Raw genomic sequence first — 26581 nt, 5'->3', positions numbered from 1 at the left:
GGGGGGGGGGGGGCACCACAGAACACACCAGATGAGAGACCGCAAATTCCCTTCCCACGTGGTTAAAGATGCCCTTCAACGCATCTCGTCCACATCCTGCACCTCCGCCCTCAGACCCCACCCCTCCAACCGTAACAAGGACAGAACGCCCCTGGTGCTCACCTTCCACCCTACAAACCTTCGCATAAACCAAATCATCCACCGACATTTCCGCCACCTCCAAACAGACCCCACCACCAGGGATATATTTCCCTCCCCATCCTTTTCCGCCTTCCGCAAAGACCGTTCCCTCCGTGACTACCTGGTCAGGTCCACACCCCCAAACAACCCACCCTCCAATCCTGGCACTTTCCCCTGCCACCGCAGGAACTATAAAACCTGCGCCCACACCTCCTCCCTCACCTCTATCCAGGGCCCTGAAGGAGCCTTCCACATCCATCAAAGTTTTACTTGCACATCCACTAATATCATTTATTGTATCTGTTGCTCCCGATGCGGTCTCCTCTACATTGGGGAGACTGGGCGCCTCCTAGCAGAGCGCTTTAGGGAACATCTCCGGGACACCCGCACCCATCAACCAAACCGCCCCGTGGCCCAACATTTCAACTCCCCCTCCCTCTCTGTCGAAGACATGGAGGTCCTGGGCCTCCTTCACCGCCGCTCCCTCACCACCAGACGCCTGGAGGAAGAACGCCTCATCTTCCGCCTCGGAACACTTCAACCCCAGGGCATCAATGTAGACTTCAACAGTTTCCTCATTTCCCCTTCCCCCACCTCACCCTAGTTCTAAACTTCCAGCTCAGTAACTGTCCCCATGACTTGTCCGGACTTGTCCTACCTGCCTATCTTCTTTTCCACCTATCCACTCCACCCTCTCCTCCTTGACCTATCACCTTCATCCCCTCCCCCACTCACCCATTGTACTCTCTGCTACTTTCTCCCCACCCCCACCCTCCTCTAGCTTATCTCTCCACGCATCAGGCTCAATGCCTTTATTCCTGATGAAGGGCTTTTGCCTGAAACGTCGATTTCGCTGCTCGTTGGATGCTGCCTGAACTGCTGTGCTCTTCCAGCACCACTAATCCAAGTATTAAAAAGAGCCCATTAAGATTGGAAGTGTAATTTGACAGACATTAGACTACAACACCCATTGAAGTCAAATAGGTATTGTCATTACACTTTAGTTAAACATGAATTTTAAGGTCATCGACTTCACTGGCAAGTTAACATGTATTGGCCATCTCCACTTGTTCTGGAGAAAGGAATGGTGAGCTGTCTCTTATTTCACATCAGTCCGTGTGCAGCCAATAATAGGTTCCAGGGTTTTGATTGAGAGACGATGAAAGGGTGATGATGTATGTCCAAGGCAGGATAATGTGCGACTTGGTAAAGAGTTTGCAAGCGAAGGCATTCCTACGTAGCCAGTTGTTCTTGTAACATTCTTTAATTCACCATTAACAAAGCAATCATATGACAAGGATTGGTAAAGTAAAATGTTGCTTTATAGCACAGCTCTCAGTAATGCATTATACTGTTAAGAGAGCTACATGACATCAAAACATGTGACAGTCTTGTATCGGAACTCTCCATCTCTCTGTACATTCAGCTACCATTCAGTAAGCAGGTAGTCTACAAGTAAGCAGATGGCTAAACTTAGTCAGCCTGTTGACTATCAATGGAAAATAATAATAACATACATAAAATATACAATGTAGAAGATAGAACAGTACAGCGCAGTATAGGCCTTTCGGTCCTTGATGTTGTGCTGACTTTCTATCCTACTCTAAGGTCAGACTAGCCTACATACCTTACATTGTAATAACCTCCTTGTGCCTATTCAAGAGTCGCTTAAATGTCCCTAATGTATTTGACTCTACTACCACTGATGGCAGTGCATGCCACGCACCCAAAACTCTCTGTGTTAAGAAACTACCTCTGACATCTCCCATTAGCTCAAAGTTATGCTCCCTTGTGATAGACATTTCTACCATGGGAAAACGTCTCTGGATACCCACTCTATCTATGCCTCTCAGCATCTTGTGTAGCCCTATCAAGTAACCTCTTATCCTTCTTCTCTCTAATGAGAAAAGCCCAAACTCCCTCAACCTTTCTTCATAAGGCATGCCCTCCAGTCCAGGCAGCATCCTAATAAATCTCCTCTTCACCCTCTCTAAAGCTTCCACATCCTTCCTATAATAAGTGACCAGAACTGAACACAATATTCCAAATGTGGTCCAACCAGGGTTTTATAGAGCTGCTGCATAACTTTGCAGCTTTTAAACTCATTCCCAATGCTAATGAAAGCCAACACACCATATGCCTTTTTAACAGCCATATCAACTTACGTGACAGCTTTGACTATCTATGGATGTGGACCCCAAGATCCCTCTGTTCCTCCACACTGCCAAGAACCCTGCCTTTAATCCTGTATTCTGATTCGACCTTCCAAAGTGAATCACTTCATACTTTTCCAGGTTGAATTCCATCAGCCACTTATCAGCCAGGTTCCGCGTCCTGTCTATGTCTCATCACAACTTACAACAGCCCTCCACACTATCCACAACTCCGCCAACCTTTGTGTCATCAGCAAACTTACTAACCCACCCTTCTACTTCCTCATCCAAGTCATTTATAAAAACCACAAAGAGGAGAGATCCCAGAACCAATCTCCGAAGAATACCACTGGTCGCTGAGCTCCAGGCTGAATACATTCCATCTACCACCACTCTCTGTCTTCTATGGGCCAGCCAATTCTGTATCCAGATAGACAGGTTTCCCTGTATCCTTACTTTCTGAATGAGCCTACCATATGGAACCTTATCAAACACCTTGCTAAAATCCATGTATACCACATCCACTGTTCTACCTTCATCAACGTGTTTTGTCACATCCTCAAAGAATTCAATAAGGCATGACTTGCCTCTCACAAAACCATGCTGACTCTCTCCAATCATACTACAGCTATCCAAATAATCATAAGTTCTGTCTCTCAGAATCCTCTCCAATATTTTGCACACCACAGACATAAGATTGACTGGCCTGTAATTCCTAGGTTTATACCTATTCCTTTTCTTGACAAACGAAATAAAGAAAGTGATAAAATCTACATTAATCCTGTGTAGTTGCAGGGTTCCACGGTGGAAGATGAGGCGTTCTTCCTCCTGTGGCGATGCAAAACTCCCAGGACCTGCATGTCCTTGGCAGAGTGGGAGGGGGAGTTGAAGTGTTCAGACATGGGGTGGTGGGATTGGTTGTTGCAGGTGTCTAAGAGATTTTCTCTGAAATGATCCAAAGTTGGCATCCTGTCTTCCTGATGTAGAGGAGACCACATCGGGTGCAACAGATACAGTTGATGACATTGGTGGAGGTACAGGCAAATTTCTGTTGGATGTGGAAGAATCCTTTGGGGCCTTGGAAGGAGGTGAGTGAGGAGGTGCGAGCGCAGGTTTTGCACTTCTTGTGGTGTCAGGGGAAGCTGCTGCGAGTGGGGCATAGGCTCATGGGGGTTTGGGGATCAGATGAGGGAGACACGGAGGGAATGGTCTCTCCAGGACACTGATAGGTTTAGGGAGGGAAATATGTCTGTAATGGTGGGGTCTGTTTGGAGATGGAGGAAGTGGTAGAGGATGATGTGATGTATACAGAGGTTGGTGGGGTGGAAGGTGAATGTAGAACCGGGGGGGTTCTGTCCTTGTTGCATTGGAAGGGGTGGGGTTTAAGACTGGAGGTGTGGGATGTGGGGGAGATCTGCTGGAGGGCGTCATCAACCACGTGAAAGGGGAAATTGCGATCTTTGAAGAAGGAGGCCATCCGGGATTTTCTAAGGTGAAATTGAGTCAACCTGGGAACAGACACAGCTGAGGCGGAGGGTGGGAGGAGGTGTAATCTAGGTATCTGTGGGAATCATTGGATTTGTGGTAGATGTCCATGGTTAGGCGGTCAGCGGAGATGGAGATGGAGAGGTCCAGGAAAGGGATGGAGGTGTCCAAGATGGTCGAGATGAATTTCAGGTCAGAGTGAAAGGTGTTAGTGAAGTTGATGAACTGTTCAACCTCCTCGTGGGAGCAGTCATCAATGTAGCAGAGAAAGAAGGTGGAGGATGGTGCTGGTGTAGCTGCAGAAGATGGACTGTTCCACGTACTCGACAAAGAGGCAGGCATAGCTGGCTCCCATGCGGGTGATCGTGGCTACCCCTTTGGTTTGGAGGAAGTGGGAGGATTGGAAGGAGAAGTTGTTAAAGGTGAGGGCCAGTTCAGCCAGGCAGATGAGAGCATCAGTGAAAGGGTACTGGTTGGGATGGTGTGAGAAGAAGAAATGGAGGGCTTGGTGGCCTTCATCAAGGTGGATTGATGGATACAAGGACTGGATCTCCATGGTGAAAATGAGGCATTGGACATCATGGAATTGAAAGTCCTGGAGGAGGTGGAGGGTGTGGATGGTGTCCCAAACATAGGTGGGGTGTTCCTGGTCTAAGGGGGACAGGATGGTGTCAAGATATGCAGAGAGGAGTTCAGTGGGACAGGAGCAGGTGGAAACAATGGGTCGATCTGGGAAGTCAAGTTTGTGGATCTTCATCAGGACGTAGAACTGGGCAGTGCGGGGTTCGCAAACGATGAGGTTGGAGGCTGTGGATGGGAGATCCCCAGAGGTAATGAGGTTGTAGGAGGCTTGGGAGATGCTGGTTTGTTGGTGGGAGGTGAAGTCATGGTCAAGGGTTCAGTAGGAGGAGGAGTCTGTGAGTTGACACCTGGCTTCAGTGATGTCGAGGTTGGAGTGCCAAACTACCACTGCACCTCTCTTATCTGCGAGTTTAATGGTGAGGTTGGGGTTGGAGCAGAGGGAGAGGAGGGCTGCATGTTGTGAAGGTGGGAGGGTAGAGTGGGAGAGGGGGTTGGACAGATTGAGGGGGTCAATGTCACGGCGGCAGTTAGAAATGAAGAAATCAAGAGCAGGTAACAGGCCAGTATGAGCTGTCCAGGTGGTTGGGATATGTTGGAGGTGGGAAGAAGGGGTCTGCGGTGGGTGGGTAGGAGTCATGATTGAAAAAATGGGCTGAGAGGTAGAGACGGTGGAAGAAATGTTCAAGGTCACTTCCACCATCTCTTCCACCGCCGGAACTCAGTCGACAACATCGCTGCTATGTGCGCATTACATCATTTCCGCCCCCGTCCTGTACACCCCACATCCGTCCCCATGACGAGCGTCACTCCCATTAGTGACATCACTCCTGACCCTATAGCTACACCCACTCAAGTGGCAATCTCCTCTCCCATACCCAGCTCCAGCCCCACAACAGATCCTAGCTCCCAACCCTGCTGTTGTCTTTACTATTCACCCAGACCTTCCACTCACTGAGGATGAATGCTCTGTTCTTAGCAAAGGCCTCAACCTCTTCCCCGTATGCTCCCAGGTTAATGAGTTTGACATGCATTGACTCTGATCTCCAGCATCAGCAGTACTCACTTTCTCCAGATCGAATTCACGTGCCCACCTATCCCCGTGTCTGTGTCCACTCCTGTTGAGTCTTCGCTCTGCCTATTCACAAGGTAAGTATTTAAATGGGAAATTTACCTTCCCAGCAGCCCCCCGGTCCTCACTCTCACTGCTCCCGCTGCTGCTGCAAAATGGAGCCTGAGTATGGTTATAAGTGAGAGTGTATATGCAAGTGATATTTGTGCTGCATAAGTGTCAGGCAATAACTATCACCAACAAAAGAAAATTTGACTATTGCCCATTGACATTCAATAGCATCACTATTATTGAATCCCCATTATCAACATCTTGGAGATACCAATGACCAAAACTGAATTAGTCATTAAACTGCTGTGGCTACAAGAGCAGGTCAGAGGCTAGGGATCCCACAGTGAATAACTCAACCCTTAACTCCCCAAACCCTATACACCATCTCCCAGGTGCACATAGGAGTGGGGTGGAATATTTCCCATTTGCCTGAATGAATGCAGCTTCAACAACAGTCAAGAAGCATGACACCATCCAGGATACAGCAAGCCACTTGAGTGACATCACATCCACAAACATTCACCAATGTTCAATAGCGGTAATTTGTTCCATCAATAAGATGCATTGCAGGAACTAATGAAGACTCCTTTGCCAAGACCTTTTATACCAATGGCCACTACCTATTGAGAAAGGCAGGGTGAGCAGATACATGGGAATAACTGCACCTACAATTTCCCTTTTGTGAGGCAAATTAAAGCTACCACTTGTGGAACAGTTGCTGGTCCATTAACCATGATATTCAGTATGTTTTTTAGTTCCTTAACAAATTGCATGTGGCGGTAGTCCACAGTGTGCTAATACACTTTTCAAAGACAGGAACAGGAAGTGGATTATTCAACACATCACCGCCTCTCTTCACCACATTAAATCTAATTGGTTTTACAGAAATCATTATTCATGAATTAAAGTCCATGATCATTAAACATTATGTCTTGCCAAGATTGTTGGGATAGGTATGTTGCATCTATGTGCTACTCTAGGCAATTGTTTGCCCTCACTGGCAGTCGTATTTGGGAGAAAAATCCTAAACAGTGATTTCATCACATACTTAGCATACGAGTGCATGCACATGATTTTTTTAGAAAGGAGAGAAATAATAGAAAATGATGATTGACAAGCAAGCTGACAGTTATCCCAACTTGAACTAGGACCAAAAAAAAATCAGAATTCAAGATCGTACAAATACATGGGTTCATTGAATGATATTATGATATTGTTATATGATGTTAACACAAACAATGGTTAAATCCTATAAGGAAACAGCTGACATATCAGAGTTTTCCATGACTGACTGGCCATCATAAGAGATGATGACTCTGACATTGAAAGTGTCATATTCCATCACAACTAGACTTCCTTAAAGTATGTTTGCAGTTAGCCAGACAACTGTGCTTGTAATATGACACAACAAGTTTTTTTTATCAACTGTAACCTCTGAGTCAAATATTCTGATTAATCAAGACGTCCACATAATCAAAGTAAAAACATGTTTTAAGTAGTAGAAATATAAAGCAGGGGGTATACATGTGACTGTTGTACTTTATTTACAGCATAAATCACTTAAATAATAATGCAACTATGCCTTAAATAAAACTTACCAGTAGAAAGCCTGTTCAAGAAAGGATCAAGGCAAAAGATGGAAAATTATAGGCCAATCAGCTTAACCTCGGTTGTTGGTAAAATTCTAGAATCCATCATTAAGGATGAGGTTTCTAAATTCTTGGAAGAGCAGAGTCTGATTAGAACAAGTCAACATGGATTTAGTAAAGGGAGGTCATGCCTGACAAACCTGTTGGAATTTTTTGAAGAGGTAACAAGTAGGTTAGACCAGGGAAACCCAGTGGATGTGGTCTATCTAGACTTTCAAAAGGCCTTTGATAAGGTGCCACACGAGAGGCTGCTGAGCAAGGTGAGGGCCCATGGTGTTCAAGGTGAGCTGCTGGGATGGATTGAGGATTGGCTGTCTAACAGAAAGCAGAGAGTTGGGATAAAAGGTTCTTTTTCAGAATGGCAGCCGGTGACGAGCGGTGTCCCGCAGGGTTCGATGCTGGGGCCACAGCTGTTCGCATTATATATTAATGATTTGGATGAGGAAACCGGGGGCATTCTAGCGAAGTTTGCCGATGATACGAAGTTAGGTGGACAGGCAGGTAGTACTGAGGAAGTGGGGAGGCTACAGAAGGATCTAGACAGGTTGGGAGAGTGGTCCAGGAAATGGCTGATGGAATTTAACGTGAGCAAGTGCGAGGTCTTGCACTTTGGCAAAAAGAATAAAAGCATGGACTACTTTCTAAATGGTGAGAAAATTAATAAAGCCAAAGCACAAAGGGATCTGGGAGTGCTAGTCGAGGATTCTCTAAAGGTAAACATGCAGGTTAAGTCTGTGATTAAGAAAGCGAATACAATGTTGTCACTTATCTCAAGAGGGTTGGAATATAAAAGCAGAGATGTACTACTAAGACTTTATAAAGCTCTGGTTAGGCCCCATTTGGAGTACTGTGTCCAGTTTTGGTCCCCACACCTCAGGAAGGACATACTGGCACTGGAATGTGTCCAGCGGAGATTCACACGGATGATCCCTGGAATGACAGGTCTAGCATATGAGGAACGGCTGAGGATACTGGGATTGTATTTGTTGGAGTTTAGAAGATTAAGGGGAGATCTAATAGAGACGTACAAAATAATACATGGCTTTGAAAAGGTGGATGCTAGGAAATTGTTTCCGTTAGACGAGGAGACTAGGACCCGTGGACACAGCCTTAGAATTAGAGGGGGTCATTTCAGAACAGAAATGCGGAGACATTTCTTCAGCCAGAGAGTGGTGGGCCTGTGGAATTCATTGCCACGGAGTGCAGTGGAAGCCGGGACGCTAAATGTCTTCAAGGCCGAGATTGATAGGTTCTTGTTGTCTAGAGGAATTAAGGGCTACGGGGAGAATGCTGGTAAGTGGAGCTGAAATGCGCATCAGCCATGATTGAATGGCGGAGTGGACTCGATGGGCCGAATGGCCTTACTTCCACTCCTATGTCTTCGGGTCTTATGGTCACCTGTAACTTCAACTGACTACTTCGATATAGCAGAGACTGCGCTAATACAGTAAACTTCTGGTATTTCAGGGATATGCTTTGTGCCAGTTTATTGAGAGGTTGGTTAATAAGGTGCCAGTTAAAACAAAGATTGCTGTAGAAGAACTTTGTCAAAATTTTATCAAGTCTGAGGTTCAAATTAATATACACAGTAAGTTGCTAATCACTTTCCAGATATTGATCTCAATAATACCCAACTCTCTCTGTGGTGTATGTTAGAAGGGACATCATTTTGAAAGCTGCAAGAATCACATTAAATAATGTGTTTCTTTTTTATTTAAAGCTATGATATATACAGACAACTCTAACCGGGAGTCTAATTGCACATCAACTACTGCTGCAGTACTCAGAGTACAGAACGATGAGATTACTGCAGCACATCATGTCTTGGGAGGAGTGAAGTATACCAGTCTAAGATAATGATTTGGAGGAGCCAGTGTTAGATTGGAGTGGACAAAGTTAAAAATCACACAACACCATATTATAGTCCAACAGGTTTATTTGGAAACACGAGCTTTCAAAACTCTGCTCCTTCATTAGGTGGTTGTGGAGCAGGACCGGAAGTTCTGGGATTTACATATAACAAACCAAAACTAGCAAAACCATTCTAAAAGATGAAAGACATAATCTAAGTTTGTTTAATATATTTCAGCTGCATAACAGTGTAACCTTTTCCTATAAATTCTGTGTCTTATGGGCCTGCTCCACATCCACCTGATAAAGGAGCAGTGCTTCGAAAGTGCTTCCAAATAAACCTGTTAGATTATACCTTGATGTTATGTGATTTTTAACTTAGTCTAAGATAAATTTAGTTCATAGCATGTGTATGTCATACTACTCCTAGCTCACTTTTGGAGCAAATCCTATTGGAATTGGTATAGACTACCTTAGTGAGTAGCTGCAGGACATCTTACTGTTTGGACACTGCAGGCACAATATTCCAAACATGTAGGGAGTGAATGTTTATATTGGTGTATGCTCATTGAGTGGTTTTGTTTCACTGGACAGAACTTCCTGTCATTGGAGCTGTATTCCTGCCAGCAACAATAGATTATTCAGACATGCTCTTGACTTGTACCATGTAAGATGAGAAAGACACCTTAGCATTTCAGCAGTAGAACCTCTTCTTTTTTATTTATTCAATTTTGTGAGATATGAGAGTCACTGGCTGGCCAGCATTTATTGCCCACCCCTAGTTACCCTTGAGAAGGTGGTAGCAAGCTGCATTCTTGAATTGCTACAGTCTACCTGCTATGAGTTGACCCATAATATCATTAGAGAGGGAATTCCAGGATTTTAACTCTGCAACAGTAACAGAATGGTGATATATTTCCAACTGAGGATGATGAGTGGCTTGGAGGGGAACTTGAAGGTAGTGGTGTTCTCATGTATCTGCTGCTCATGTCCTTCTAGATTGAAGTAGTCTTGGGTTTGTAAGGTGCTGACCAAGGATCTTTGATGATTTTTTTTTCCTGTACATCTTGTTAAAAGTACACATTGCTGCTACTGAGTGTCAGTGTGGAGGGAGTGGATGTTTGTGGATGCTTGTAGAAAATTCAACTTTTACTTGTCTCAACCTTTCTGATCAACATGAGCTGATGCACAGGGAGTCAGTGACATTTATACTGTTGAATACCATAATGAGACGTTTGATATTATCTGAGTAGTGTTCAATAATCAATGAACGTCCCCACTTCTGACCTTGTAATGGCAAAGGTTAGTGATTAAGCAGTAGAAGGTAGTTGGACCTTTGACAGTGTCCTGAGGGATGCTTGGAACAGCAATCAGGGTCATAGATAATTGGCATGCAACAAATACAACCTTTTTGTTTTGTGCTGAATGTAACTGCAGCCATTTGAGAAGTTTCACCCAATCCTTATGGCTTTCAGTTTGACTAAAGCTCCTTAACAGCACACTCAGCTAACTGACAACCTTCCTGGAAGAGCAATAAGTTTTACTCAGATGTGATAATTTTGATTCTTTTTTTTATGATAGTCAAGAATGATCTTTTCTTAACTCTCTATAGTCCGAGGTCAATTAAACTGTTGATATGAAGACTGTGGTTGAGATAAATAACATCAACACAACTCAGGAACCCAACAAAGACATTCTGTTTTTAATGCAATTTCACAGGAAGAAGAAATTCATTTTGACTACTTGTCACAATTTGATTCAATTGAAATCTTATAAGAGAAACAAAGACGTGGACATAGGCAAATCTGTGAATAATACAGCTGCAGTAAGAAGTTTTAAGGATGTTGGCTCCAAGTGTTAAAGATCATCGTAGCATTGGTATTAAATAGAACAAATTACAAGTGCCTCAGGTTTGGATTTGAAAAGAAAGGAGAATACATAATGCAGTGAAGTAATTATGGATCTGAAGCAGTTGTGCCTGGAGAGGGGATGATAAGAGTAAATTATTAAGTTTTGATGTATAGGAAATATTGACATGTCCCTCATATTGACGTATCTTCCTTGAGATACAAGGGTAATTTAGCTTCAACAAATAGGAGTGACAATATGAGGAGATTGATTCATTTGAAAGACTATATCTTGCCTGATAGATAACCCAATTTGCCTAGCCAAAACAATCAGAAAAGTGAATTTTGCAGCATGGTAAAGAAGTATTATTAAAAATAAACATTTTTTTATTAATCTATAGAAAATTATAAGTGTAACTGAAATCAGGTAAGTCTCACAATAAAGACTGAGGAGAACTTACCTGGTGTTAAATTTTTATTTTCAGGATTTTACTTTTGTGTTCCTGAGTAATTTTCTCTCATTTCCAAGTAATTCCTGCCTCACGTTCCATAACTTAAGGATCGTTTTGAATATTGGCAGAGGTTCAATACAATAGTAGAGAGTCATCTCATCTTACGCACCCCATCTGACTTCTGTTTGGCTTTAAGGAAAATCATGCAGGGTGCAAAATAAGTAGTCGCCTTGGAAATATTATACCCTTATGAAGGTTAACAGTGACCTTGTTGCATCTCCTAGTCAAGTAGGTTTCCCATACTTTTGAAAACATCACAGACTCCTTGCAAAACTGTGATCAATGGGAATTGGGGGCAAAACTTTCAGTTGGTTGGAGTCCTTTCTGGCACATAGGAATATAGTTGTAGTTGACGGAAGTCTGTCATCTCAGGTCCAGGACATCTCTGCAGGAGTTCCTCAGGGTAGTGTCCTGAGTCCAACCATCCTCAACTGTTTCATCAATGAACTTCCTACCGTCATTATATCAGAACTGGGATGTCAATGACGATTTCACAAAGTTCAGCACCATTTGGAACTCCTCAGATAATGCAACAATCCATGTTTAAATGCAAGATCTGGATATTATCCAGGCTTTGGCTGAGAAATGGTAAATAACATTTATGCCACACAAATGGCAGGGAATGACCATCTCCAATAAGAGACAATCTAACCACTGTCCTTTGACATTCAATTATGTTACCATCAGTGAATCCCCGACTATCAATATCCTTGGGGTTACCATTGTCCAGAAGCTGAACTGAACTCATCATATAAATACAATGGCTACTAGAGCAGGTCAGAGGCTCAGAATTCCTCAGCAAATAATTTGTTTCTTGACTCCACAAAAGCCTGTCCACTATGCACAAATCAGGAGTGTGATGGAATGCTCCCCATTGGCATGGATGCTTGCAGCTCCAGCAACACTCATGGAGCTTGACACTATCCAGAACAGAGCAGCTGTTGATTGTCACCACATCCACTTGATTGTCACCACATCCACCAGCACTCACTTCCTTCACCACCAACCAGCCAACCAGCCAAAGAATCTCACTCTGTAATTCTATGATTTCACCCATAACAACACGTATAATGCAATGGGAAAAAATGTCTTGAACCAGATCTTTGCTGTCGTAGTAATGTCAACTGTTGATAGTTAGACTAGCTCTAGCATGTGCAGATTGTAAGATCTTCATGTTACTGAAGTTACAAACTGAAAATGGCATAGCTGGGAAAACTAGGTATCTAGGACTTGACAATGCTGAATCTCCTTAACTAATTATGATTGAAGGGGTAGGACAAAGAAGGACTAAAGAATAATGAAGTAAGATGGTAATTTCAATGTCAAATGTTTTGACAAACTCCAATGATTAGAACTTGTAAAAATGAAACTCTACATCTTTATTAATTAATCTTCAATACCAGAAAGGTTGATGAGCAGAAATTAACATGTAACACCTCGCTAAAAGGGTACTTAGACTAAAATGTGCAAGGCTTATATTTTGGGGGCAAGAATATTTCATATTCAGACTGCAATGACACTAAGAAAATACAATAGCTTCATACAATTTAATGTATTTCATTGGTGGGACAGACAGAAAGATGTTGTTGTACGTGAAGCAAACAGCAGGGTTGAGCATCTTGGAAAGAAACTTTGGATGGAGACTGATGCTTGCTGGTTTTTGCAAGTTTGAATATCCTCTGTTGGCATTCCTTCTTAGAAGGTCACATTTATAAGTATCTCCTGAGAACTATGGGTTGGACATTACTGTACTGCCCCCTGACATTGAACAGCCTATTGACTAAGAGATTCAAGAGCTTTGCAGGAATTACAACAACTTCAGTGATGGACATATGGAGCTGCACATCAACTGGCATTCAGAAGAATGAGGTGAAAAAGTAGGCAGAGAAAATAAACAATTTCTCTCAAATTGCTTTGATTAACTAAAACTGGCATTCACACAGACATTTCCAGAAGTGTTCACTGCCTTGTTAGATGTGTGATGAATGATAATTACAGCCTGAGTTTTCAGACCATTCACTTAATTGCTTGACAATAAATATTGTGCTTACCCAAGCGTTCAATACTGTGACATTTATCACATTCTCCACAATAAACATTGCAATTAATAGCAATAAGGAAATTCTCATAGCTTCTCATAATTCTGTGGTGTACAAAGCAGGGGATTTGTTATAGCAGTGACTTACTCTAGTCCATCATTGCTTAAGTTAAGGGATCAGGATTTGGGAGACGTTAAACAATAACCAAAGTGAAAGATCTGAATGATGAAGACTTTGGTTTACTAACATTTCTCAAGTCCAAACTGCAATGAGGGCAGGAATTAGATTTTAAAAGAAAAGAAAATCAACAAAATGGGTTAATGAGCAGGGATTTGTATTCTATCCACTCTGTTATAACGGTTCCTGCTTTCTGATAATTGGGTTAGTTCTTTGTTTAGATGCCTCTGGCACCTTTATTTTTGCTGTACTATTCTTGAATACTACAATTCTAAGATCTGGAATGTACAAATGTCAAATAAATGGATGTAGAAAAGAAAGCAACAAAAACACTTGTCTAAAACACATATGAAATGCCTGACCTGATTTTTTTGCCAGCATCAGATAAATATTTAAATAAACTCTTTGATGTGCAATTTTCTTCAGTACCATTACATATACATCACACACAACAATTAAGCGTAGATGAACAGAGATTCACTCTTGTTCTATTAAAATCGATTGAAGTACATCATGTCGAAATTATTGATTATTTTTGTTAGCTGACGAACTCTGCTAAACCACTAAGGGATTTGTTGATAGATTATGATTATTTAATATGATTTCCCTTCAGATTAGACTGCACGAGCTCCAGGGTCTAGTCCACTTCATTGAACAGCATGTTCATATCCTTACCTTGCTTCAAATAATATTATTAATAAAGTTCACTTTTACCTATTCTGTGACATTGGTTGAAGTCCATAGATTGAACAATTTGGGTTAAAGATTGCACAGTGATCTCTGTGCTATGTACCCTTACTACCTGAAAGTGCTAATTCATCAGAATGTGACAAAGATTAATAACAGACTTGATGGACATCGGTCAATGGAACACTTTTATATTAGATCTGGTGTTAGTTATGCAGTGTGAAAAGAGCAAAGCCAGGCCATACAGTGAAGTTGTAGTATTCAATTCCTCAGAAAATGAAAATCTAACTTCCATTCCCTAAAGGTGATTTCCAGTGAGGTTAGATGCAGTCCATCTGAAATTACTGAGAGTTTACTAGAACATACCTCTTGGTGATATTGGAACAATAAATATTTCACTTTTAATATTTAATGGTGCAAATAACATTCTGGAGGTTAATGGACGAGTTTTAACTAAGATTTCCCATCATTTATTATTTCCTTCAAGGAATTCTGACCACTAAGCGCTTCTGACTGAAATAAAAAACCAGGGGAGCAGCACAGCCTCATATTAATGGCTTAACTGGTAAACTAAAGCAATTTAAAATTGGTTATAGAGTTACGCAGCATGGAAACAAACCATTTGGTCCAACCTGTCCATGCCAACCAGATATCCTACACCAATCTAGTCCCAATGCCAGCATTTAGCCCACATCCTTCTAAACCCTTCCTATTCAGTGTAAGATCGAGCAAAACTCCTTATTATATAAAACACTGGATAAGACCCTGGACTTTTCTAATATTTAAAATATCGTCACAAAATCATAAGCACAGGCTGCAAAAAATACACACAGAGCCAATTGATTTCAGCCTGGGACTTTTGTTCAGCCTGGAATTTCAATTTACACCTCCACTCTAAGAGAACAATCAGCCAAACCTAACACTGCCGACCGAACACACGGCTAAACCGACATAGACTGTATGGGGCCTACACAGATTCTAAATGTTCAAATTCAATCAAAGCACATTCAAACATATTCTTAACTATCAGGAAGCCAAATAACTTCAAAGGGAACATCAGAAACACAATGGACAACACAGATTTGGTGCAAAGATAAGGGTCTCACAATCAATATAATTGCAAGATTCAAACTCAACCGAAACCACTACTCCCCAGCAGCAATCCCACAGCAATCCCCAGGAGGCATTCCAAAGAGCTAACCCAGAGAGTATTCTAAAGGCAGCAATCTCTGGGAGCAATTCTGTTCTGTTCTGAACTGGGGAACCAACAGCAACTGGCCACAACTAGCAGATAGAAGAGTTGACGAACTCTGGAAAACCACAATTCCCAACATACACCATAAGGCCTCAGACACATTCTAAGTTGAAAGCTGGGCCCACAAACCCAGCAGAAAGTAAGGAAAACCAAGTACATACTCGTTGGATCCCCTGAGCATCCTACTGCATCAGCAGATTCAATCCAGAGTGAAAGCCTTCGCAGTCTGAACTCTTCACTAAGGCACCGGGTAAGGCAAATGGTAACAGCCACCTGTATTACAAGGTTGTGTTTTCCTCAGTGGTGAGCTCAAACTTCCGAGACCCCAAAGTTTCTGACTTAGTTAGCAGGGAGGGGAAGGTCGATAGTGAGAGTACATGGGACCTCAATGATAGGAAGTCTGATTAAAGTTTCGAAATTAAAAACTGCTAGGTTCTAATAGCGTTTAATGTGTGTTTAATTTAATAGTGTATTTAATTATAGTCCTCTGTAAAATTGCTTGTGTTAATTGTACTGTTTAGTGCTTTTCCCTGAATTTCTTGCATTATACTTAGCATTTGTAATTAAATAAATGCAGAGATCCTTTTGTTCTGAAACACCGTGTCTACTGCCATCCTCATTTCACATTCCTGAAGTAAGTCCAGCGTCTAAACCCAGGGATCTGGGGGTGATTCGAAACTGCTGAAAGCAGCGAATTACTGATTGCAAACCAGAACCCTACATCATGTACCCATCTAGATGTCTTTTAAAATGTTGTAATTGTTACCAGTCCCCACCACTTCCTCTGGCAGCTCATTTCACACACACACAAACCTCTGCATGAAAAAGTTGTCCCTTGAGTCCCTTTTAAATCTTTTCCCTCTGACCTTACACCTTTGCCCCTAAGTTTTGAACTCCCCTATGCTGGGAAAATGACCTTGGCTATTCACCCTGTCCTTGCCCCTCGTGATTTTATAAATCTCACAAGGTCACCCCTCAGCCTCTGATGCTTCAGGAAGAAACACCCCTGGTCTCTCCCTATAGTTCAATCCCTCCATCCTCGCAACATCCTTGTAAATCTTTTCTGAACCCTTTCAACTTTAACTATATCTTTCATATAGCAGGGTGACCTAGATTGAACACAGTATTCTAAAAGTGCAACAGCTGCAACACAACATCCCAACTCCTGTACTCAATGCACTGATCAATGAAGGCAACCATTCCAAATGCCTTCCTTGCCACTCTGTTCATCTGTGACTCCACTTGCAAGAAACTATGCACCTGTACCTCTAGGTCTATATGTTCGTCAACACTTCCCAGGGTCCTATCATTAACTGTTTAAGTACTGCCCTGGTTTGCCTTATCAAAATACAGCACCTCACATTTATCTAAATTAAACTCCATTGGCCACTCCTCAGGCCATGGGCCCATCTGATTAAGGTCCCGTTGTACTCTAAGATAATCATCTTCGCTGTCCACTACAGGATTTAAGACAAAAAGAAAAGCATTACATTTTTAAAAACTTAGCAAATAAAGCAACAAAAATCTCAAATGTTCTTTGCCACTGTGGATACATGCTTATTGCAGTTTAACATCATAAATTCCATTGTCTATATACAATTGCATGATAATTGGCAGTCACTCATTGTCCTTCCAATTATTTCACTATGCAAGATCTTTGTCATCTGCTCGTCAATGCTGCATCTTACAATCATTACTGTTAAGACATCCTTTCTGTGGCTTCCCCTCCTACAATTTCTCTCTTCAGTATCTGACTAATTTTATTCCACGGTGAAGCTTCAACAGCAATTGCTTTGCCCAGGAGAGAAAGGGGATTACCTCCCCTATTTTCAACTTCTTCTCATTGGTTGCAACAAATACTTTGATTTATTATGTGGCACACGGCTATCACACTTAAGTGAAAGTGATGGTGTTGTGATATTGTGACTGCACCAGCTATGCGAAGACCCAAGTAACACTCTGGGAATTCTTCCATTTTCGATCGTGTAATTTCAAAAATACAGAAGAATCTGGCATTAAAATTTGAATGATGACCATAGAACCATTGTCCATTGTTATAAAAACCTACCTGGTTCACCAACCCCATTTGCAAAGGAAACCTGTCATCCTTACCTGGACTGGCCTTGATATGACACCAAATGTACTTACTGTCAACTGCCGTTAGCCAAGCAAGTCATTTAATTAATTTAACCACTAAAAAGTCTCAACTAGGAATGAAACCAGATGAACAATCAAGTTTCAACCAAGGGATTGGAATTGACGTTGGCAAACCCTCTTCCTTATCAACTACTGGGGACTTGCACCAAAATAGCGAGAGCTGCCTCACAGACTAGTCTTCCTCTGGAATCACACCTTACCAACACCTGACACCACCGGAGGAGAAAACACATTATAATACAATGAAGGAGAAGTTGACCCATCTGGTCCACCACCAACTCATCACAGGAGGAGATAGTCCATAAAAGAGCAAAGTGAGCTTGTACAGCTGGGGAGGTTGTGGATTCTTAACCCTCCAAGTAGAGATTCCTGGCCATCTCAGGATATGGCTGGCTACAGCCCTGTGGGATTGCAAATAAATCCATGTTCTGCATGCCTCTGATACTTACCCATTAACATTTGCTCATTCATTGTAGACTGTAAATGTTCGTTGCTTGTGCACCCTCCAATGCAAGCCGGTCTTTCCAGAATATCCAGCCTGTGTATCAGAAAGATGCCGGAATAGCATTGCTGGGAATGCCAGCTGTTGACTATCAATGTCCACAAATGAAGGATGTGCATGACTGGTGCTCGTTGATCATGCCCTGGATGCCATTTTGTCATGGAGTCATAAAGTCATACATCATGGAAACAGACTCTTCAGTACAAGCCAACAATGTTCTCAAAGTATTCTCGTCCCACTTTCCTGTATTTGACATATATCGCTCCGAACCTTTCCTATTCATCTACTTATCCAAAATGTCTTTTAAACATTGGAACTGTACCTGTGTCCACCACTTCCTCTGGCAGTTCATTCCACACACAAACCACCTCTTGTGTAATAATGTCACCTGTCATGTTCTTTTCAAAACTTTCTCCTCTCACCCTAAAAATACACCCCTTACTCTTGGGGGGTATTTCTACTACTTCTTCTGTTATCTCTTGGCATCCTCTAAAATGACCTCAGAGGTTACAGAGTTACCAGGGAAATTTTAAAAAGAAATTGTATGTGACATGGTGGAAGAACAGTAGCTTTGAAGAGCAATTGATTATTTGATTCCAAACAGTATAAACAATGCTAGGCAAGGTAATACCAGAGGAGAAAGTGAGGACTGCAGATGCTGGAGATCAGAGCTGAAAAATGTGTTGCTGGAAAAGCACAGCAGGTCAGGCAGCATCCAAGGAGCAGGAGAATCGACGTTTCGGGCATAAGCCTGAAGAAGGGCATAAGCCTGAAACGTCGATTTTTCTGCTCCTTGAATGCTGCCTGACCTGCTGCGCTTTTCAAAGTAATACCAGATCCATTCTCTGATCACTTACTAGGATTCTATCCTAGCTTTATGACAAACAGCTTTCCTTCTATACAAACATAGTTGACACCTACATACAGCAAGGTTCAAACTTGATGGTATTGAAGGAAAGTAAGGTGTAGTGAACCAGGTGACACCCTTTGATTGTTTGAATCATTTTTGTCAATGTATCCATAGAATATAAGATCATGAGACCATATGAATAGAATCAGGAGTAGGCCATCCAGCTTCTCAAGCCTGCAATATCCTTCAATGTAATCATGGTTGATCCAACATTCCTATCTACTTTCCAGCATTTTCCCCTTAGCTTTGATTCCACTACTCATCAAGAATGCATCTATCTCAACCTTAAATAAACACAAGGATTTTGCTCCCACATCTCTCTGTGGCAAGGAATTCTAAAGAGTCACAACACTCAGAAATTAGGTTCTCCTTCATTTCAGTGTTAAATTGGTACCCCCAATCATCCTGGTGCACCTTCTCTGAACTACCTTGAATGAAAAATGTTTCCTTACATGAATATACATTTGGTAAGATAGAAAGCTGTATAGTAATGAAGTGTTGTGCTCTCAATAAGATGTTTAACAAGGAATAATTCCTCATAAATCTCAACTTACCACTCTCAAGCAAGGAGTTCGCCTGGTCACATTTGAAAATCTTAAATAATGGAATGAATTGCTCCTGACTTGGGGATGGACTTTGGACTTTTCATCTTTCCATAGACCTCTTCCCTTAGGCCCCTGTAAGATTTCACTCATGTTTGTTCAATTTGCTGATGACACAAAGATAAATAAGAAAGTAAAGCAGACATGGGGGTTATGAGGGGATATGGGCAAAAATCTGGCAAATGGAGTATAACATGGAAAATGTGCAACTGACCAACTGTAAAAAAAGAAAACATGTGGTCGATGTAGGGAGAGATTGCACAGTCCTGAGATGCAGAACAATGTGGGTGCCTCAGTGAATGAATTGTGATTGGTTAGTATGGTGTTGCAGCAAGTAATTTAAAAAGCTAGTAGATTGTTACTGTTTAATGCAAGAGTCTTGAATCTATTAGTAAGAAAGCTATGCTTCAGTAACGTGGGACATTGGTAAGACCACATCTGGAGTACAGTCAAGATTAAAATGGTGCTGGAAAAGCACAGCAGGTCAGACAGCATCCAAGGAGCAGGAAAAATTGATGTTTCGGGCAAAACCCCTTCATCAGGAATGAGGCCTGATACGTTGATTTTCCTGCTTTTGCCTGAAAGATCAATTTTCCTGCTCCTCGGATGCTGCCTGATCTGCTGTGTTTTTTCCAGCACCATTCTAATCTTGACTCTAATCTCCAGCATCTGCAGTACCCACTTCTGCGACATCTGGAGCACAGATTGTTGCATTAATTGAGTACACTATTAGTCTCTTTATTTAAGCAAGGAAGTAGATGTGCTAGAAACAGTTCAGAGAATGTTTACGAGATGTATACCTGGAATGGGTAAAGTATCTTATGAGAAAGGATTGGAGGGATTAGGCTTCTATGCACTAGAGCTTAGCAATGTAAGAGATGACTTGAAGCATATAAAGCCTGAGAGATCTTGACAAACTGGATGCAGTAAGAATGTTTCCTTTTATTGGAGAATCTAGAACCAGGGATTATTATTTTAGAATAAGCTGCTGCCATTTAAAACAGACAAAAGGAGTTTATTTTTCTCTCAGAGGGTTGTGAACATTTGGACTCTTCTCCAAAGGTGGTGAAATCAGTATGATAAAGGCAAGGGTACATTAAGAGTCTTGATAAGCAAAGGTACGAAAGTAATCAGAGACGGGGGTGGGGAGCGGGGTCAGCGGGGGGAGTGTGGTGAAAATGCAGAACAATCAAATAATCAAATCATCCATGACCTTACCCAGTAATAGACCAGGCTTGAAGCGTCAAGTGGCCTTTTCCCGTTCCTCATTTGTATGTTTATCAAGTCATATCGCATCCTTTTCCATCACCTCTCCTCTGCTGGGTGTGGCGATGATTCTCTTACTAGTGTTATGTACTTGTAAGGATAATGAAACCTCAGTTGCCTGAATGCAATTTGCATTTAAAGTTTCTTTACCTTTTGCACTGACATTGGGGAATTGCACAGAAAAGTCAGCACAACTGAGCAGACTCCAAGCCTAATCCACTGTTTTTCCCGCAACAAATATTTTCTGACCTGCTGAGCAATTTCTGCTTTATTACAACTCTTCATAATACTGGAATTAGTCCCCTGAAGTTTGAGATTATGAAATGTTTCTTTCTGTGGAGAAACTTTGTTCTGTACTCCCAGTAGACCGGGATAAGGAATTCATGGTACTTTTCGGCTCACAAGGTTCAAAAAGCCTTCCAGAATAATCCTGTTATTCAGACCTTGATAATTGTCGGTGAAAACTAGGTATTAGAGCAGTGCTGACATGTGCGAAAATTCACAGCAAGGATTGAATTAAACAGTCTAAATGAAGAATTCCGTTAGGGATTTACATTCAAACCCAGGTTTTATGTCTGTTGTCTTGTGTAAGCTTAAAACTTGTCTGATATCCACTGACCCACTTAAGGAAATTGTCATTGGTTGGCTTGACGACAAGAGTCACACAAAGCCTTAAAGCCATTAAAGCTTAATGCACCAAGAGACGTCAGCTACATGACACACATTCACTGTACTATGGACAATTACGTTTTAATTATATCACTACAATTATCAGCATTGCAATGTTTAACATCAATAATTACAGTGGAAGTAGCTATTACTTATTTTATTTATCTTTCTATATACTCAATCAGACTTTAGGGTCCTCACCAATTAAAATGATCATTCAAAGAATGCGAGTGCTAATATAAGCTAAAAAGCAAAACAGTTCACCGTATGCATTAACATCATGTCTTAACCATTATTTATAGAATCTTATTGGTTAGGTGTAGGTTAGTTTAATTGCACAGAACTAGCTGCGTATATGAACCAGTCTTCATCAGCCCTAAGTGTAAGAGTGACCAGAACTAAATACCATTAATTGCAACTCCCATTATTTTCCAGTGGCTAAACACCTGCTATTTTATCTTCCTCATTTTCATCATCCAGGGCTCCACATGCTTCTTTTGGATGAGAAAATGTTTGGCATGTACATGTGGTATATTGTGCTTGCTAATAAATTACATTGTTAAGATTAAACATAGGTAGATGCTTACTTTGCAGGACATCATTCCCTCAGCACAGTTCTGAGCTTCCAAGAGCCTGAGATTTGATTTCTCTACTCCATTCCTACTCTGTTTTCTTGATCTCTGAACTCCTACAGCACTCATATGAAAACCGAAATGACTGAAATATTTAAAATCCTTGGGATCTTGACAAGCTAAATGTGGAAAGGATGCTTCTTATTGTAGGAGAATCTAGAATAAGGGTTCACTGCTTCAAAATAAGGGGTTGCCTATTTATGGCAGAGATTAGGAGATCTTCTTTTCTCACATCGGATCACAAATCTGTGAAACACTTTTTCAAAAATCGATGGGAACAGAATCCATGCATATTATTAAGAAAACAGTGGAAGGTAAATTTTTGATAAACAGAAGAGGTGATAGCATATTGGGGGCGGAAAAATCTGATTTGCCACAATGTTCTGGAACGGCAGAGTAGGCTCAATGGGAAGAGTAATCTACTTCTTCCCCCAATCTGTTTTTCTATGTTCATAAGTAGTTGAAAAATGAGGCAATATTCTTAACAGTAACTTAGATTTTTAATTGCAAAGCTATCATCACTTTCATGTAGCTTCGAATTAGCTGGAGCATCCACTGGTTCGGATGATTTCAATTATGTATGAATTTGGATTTAATGAACCATATTTTGGTACCTTACTGCCTGTCAGTCTCTTTTTCTTTCCTCACTTTCTCTAAGTCATATTAAAGATCTTCTAAAAATCTTGTGATTCTTCTGATAGTAATTCCACAAATGTATTCCTTACTTTCAAGGGTTTCTGAAAATTATTTCATGGGTTGTGGCCAAGGCCAGTATTTAGAACAAAGAGAGTCATAGAGTCATGCAGCACAGAAACAGACTCAGTAGTTCAGTTTATCTATGTCAACTAGGTTTCCCAAATTAAACTAGTCCTAATTTATCCTGCGTTTGGCACATATCCCTCTAAATCTTACCTATCCGTGTACCTGTCCAAATGTCTTTAAAATGTAGCAACTGTATCTACATCTACCACTTCCTCTGGCTATTCATTCCATCTATACATTACCCTCTGTGTGAAAACGTTGCCCCTCAGGTTCCTTTTAAATCTTTCTCTTCTCACCTTAAACCTGTGCCCTTCAGTTTTGAACTCCCCTACCTGAAGGAAAAGACTTTTACCATTCACCTTTTCTAAGCCCTTCATGATTTTATAAGGTCGCCCCTGAAAGGTCACCCCTCAGTCTCCTACACTCCAGGTAAAAAAGTCTCAGCCTATCCAGCCTCGCCTTATAACTCAAGCCATCCATTTCCAGTAACATTCTTGCAAATCTTTTCTGCACCTTTTTCAATTTAATAAGATCCTTCCTACAAAAGGGTGACTAGAACTGTATGTAATACTTGAAAAAGGCGGCACGGTGACTCAGTGGTTAACACTGCTACCTCACAGTGCCAGGGACCCGGTTTTGATTCCTGTCTCAGGTGACTGTCTGTGCAGAGTTTGCACATTCTCCACGGATCTGCGTGGGTTTCCTCCGGATGCTCCAGCTTCGTCCCACAATCCAAAAGATGTGCAGGTCAGGTGAATTGGCCATGCTAAATTGCCCATAGTGTTAGGTACATTAGTCAGGGGTAAAAGTAGGGAAGTGACTCTAGGTGGTTCCTCTTCGGAGGGTCATTGTCGACTATTTGGGCCAAAGGGCCTGTTTCCACACTGTAGACAATCTAATCTAAAAATAAGTGGCTTCATCAATATCTTGTACAGTTGTAGCACATATACATAATGGTCTGAGCAATGCAGGTAAACATGCCAAATGTCTTCTTCACCAACCTGTCTACCTGTGAAGCCACTTTTAAGGAACAATGTATCTGAATTCATCGGTGCCTCCACTTGACAACACTCCTCATTATCATACCATTAACTGTGTAAGTCTGGCTCTAATTTGTCTTACCAAAATGCAAACCTCATATTTATCTAAATTAAATTCCATCTGCCACTTCTCAGTCTATTGGCCCAACTGATCAAGATCACATTGTACTCTTAGATAACTTTTTTCACTGCTTCCTATACCATCAATTTCAATGTCATCAGCAAACTTAATAATCATGCTTCTTATATCTTCCTCCAAATCATTTATATAAATGACAAATAATAATGGCCCCAGCACCAAACACCGTGGAACACCACTGGTCACAAGCCTCTAGTTTGAGAAATAACCCTCCACCAACACCCTCTGTCTCCTACAGTCAAACCAATTTTGCATCCAATTGGTTAGCTCTCCATGGATCCCATATGATCCACCTTTACTTACTAGTCTATAATGCGGAATCTTATCAAAGGCCTTGGTAAAGTTCATGTAAACAATGTTTACCTGTCTGCCCTCATTTATCTTCTTTGTTGCATCCTCAAAAATCTTAATCATGCTGTGAGACACAGTTTCCCGCACACAAAACTATGCTGACTATTCTTAATTAGTCCTTGCCTCTCCAAATGCATGTAAATTATATCTTTCAGAATCCTTTCCAACAACTTAGCCACCACTGATGTCAAACTCACCAATCTATAGTTCCTTGGCTTTTCTTTGCAGTCTTTCTTAAATAAAGAACAAAGAACACTACAGCACAGGAAGACCCCCATCAGCCCACCAAGCTGCACTGATACATGATGCCTTTCCAAACAAAACTTCTTTTGCTTCTGCATGGCCCTTATTCCTCTATTCCCGGCCTAATCATGTATCTGTTAAGATGCCTCCTAAATGTTGCTATTGCGTCTGCTTCTAGCACCTCCTCTGGCAGCACACTTCGGGCACTTGCCACCCTCTGTATACAAACATTACCCCTCACATCTCCTTTAAACTTTACCCTTTTAACCTTAAGCCTATGTCCCCCAAGTAATTGGCATTTCTACCATGGGAAAAAAGACTCAAAGTATACATTCTATCTGTGCCTCTCATTATTTTGTGAACTTCTACCAGATTAGCCCTTAGCTCTGTGTTTAAGTGAAAACAAACCAAGTTATTCCCCCCAAACTCTCCTCACAGCTAATACCCTCCAAACCAGAAACATCCTGTTAAACTTTTTCTGCACCATCTCCAAAAGCCTCCACATCCTTCTAATAATGTGTGACCAGAATTATGCACAAAATTTCAAATATGGCCTAATTAATGCTCTATATAGTTGCAACATGACTTGCCAATTTTTATACTGTATGCTCTGATTAATGAAGGCAATCATGCCATACCTCTTCTTGACCAACTTCTCCACTAGTGTTGGCACTTTCATAGAACTGTGGACCGATTCGCCTATACATACGTTAATACTTTTACAGGTTCTGCCATTAATGAGATAGCTCTCCCCTGCATTAGATCTTCCAAACTTCATCACTTCACATTTGTCCAGTTTAAATTCCATCTGTCATTTCTCTGCTCAAGTCTCCAAATATCCTATTTCCTGCTGTATCCGCTGATAATCCTTCTCAATGTAGTGATTGTAACAAGGTCAGCTCAGTGGGCCTCATAACATATGGGTTCCCTGATTGGGGCTGTTAATCTGATCTAATCAGGGAACCCTGGCTGAAATATAATATAGGACTGTGGATATGGGCCGGATGCTGGCAGGTGGGACTAGATTGGGTTGGGATATCTGCTTGGCATGGACAAGTTGGACTGAAGGGTCTGTTCCTGTACTGTACATCTCTATGACTCCGAGCTGGCTGATCACTGCCAGTGTCCTGGAGGGAAAAGTTCTTTTGACTGGGAGGCATTGCCTTCCTTTTCTTTGTTGTTGTTGTGTTTTTGTTTTTTTCTTCTTTCACTGGGCTATATTCAGCTGCACTAGCAGCCACCACAACCACCACTGCTGCTGCTGCTCTTGCTGCAGCCTGGGCCTGCCTCTACTGCTGCAGCCTGGGCCTCACCAACACTTGGAACTTCTGCTGCCACTGCCTGGGCCTGCATCCACTGCTACCATCTGGGTCTGCCCTCATTGCTGCAGCCTAGGCCTGCATCCACAGCTAATGCCTGGGCCTGCCTTCACTGCTACTGCCTGGACCTACCTTACCTTATTGCTACTGCCTGGGCCTGCCTTCACTGGTACTGCCTGGGCCTGCCTTCACTGCTACTGCCTGGGCCTGCCTTACTGGTACTGCCTGGGCCCTCCTTCACTGGTACTGCCTGGGCCTACCTTCACTGTTACTGCCTTGGCATGCCTTCACTGCTACTGCCTGGGCCTTCATCCACTATTACTGCCTAGGCCTGCATTTATTGCTACTGCCTGGGCCCGCCTTCACTAGTGCTACCTGAAAGAGAAAGAGAAAGAAAAAGAGAGAAAAAAAGAACAAGACTGTCAGCTATCCTGTTCACTTAGTGAGCTGGC

General features: G+C 41.9%; 1 long non-coding RNA gene across 1 annotated transcript in view; it reads right to left on the bottom strand.

Annotated features, from left to right (window-relative positions):
• LOC140493482 (uncharacterized) overlaps positions 1–21115 on the bottom strand; it is a 96924-nt gene extending 75809 nt beyond the window's left edge. Inside the window, exons 1-2 of the long non-coding RNA XR_011963689.1 lie at positions 20927–21115; positions 19661–19783 (exon numbers count right to left, since the gene is read on the bottom strand). This is a non-coding gene — a long non-coding RNA (uncharacterized lncRNA). The remainder of the gene's footprint in view (positions 1–19660; positions 19784–20926) is intronic.
• Positions 21116–26581: the final 5466 nt, after the last annotated feature.

This window comes from Chiloscyllium punctatum, chromosome 2 (genome assembly GCF_047496795.1).
Source record: "Chiloscyllium punctatum isolate Juve2018m chromosome 2, sChiPun1.3, whole genome shotgun sequence".
NCBI classification, from domain to species: Eukaryota; Metazoa; Chordata; class Chondrichthyes; order Orectolobiformes; family Hemiscylliidae; genus Chiloscyllium; species Chiloscyllium punctatum.
This window is presented reverse-complemented; position numbering and strand designations above follow the sequence as displayed.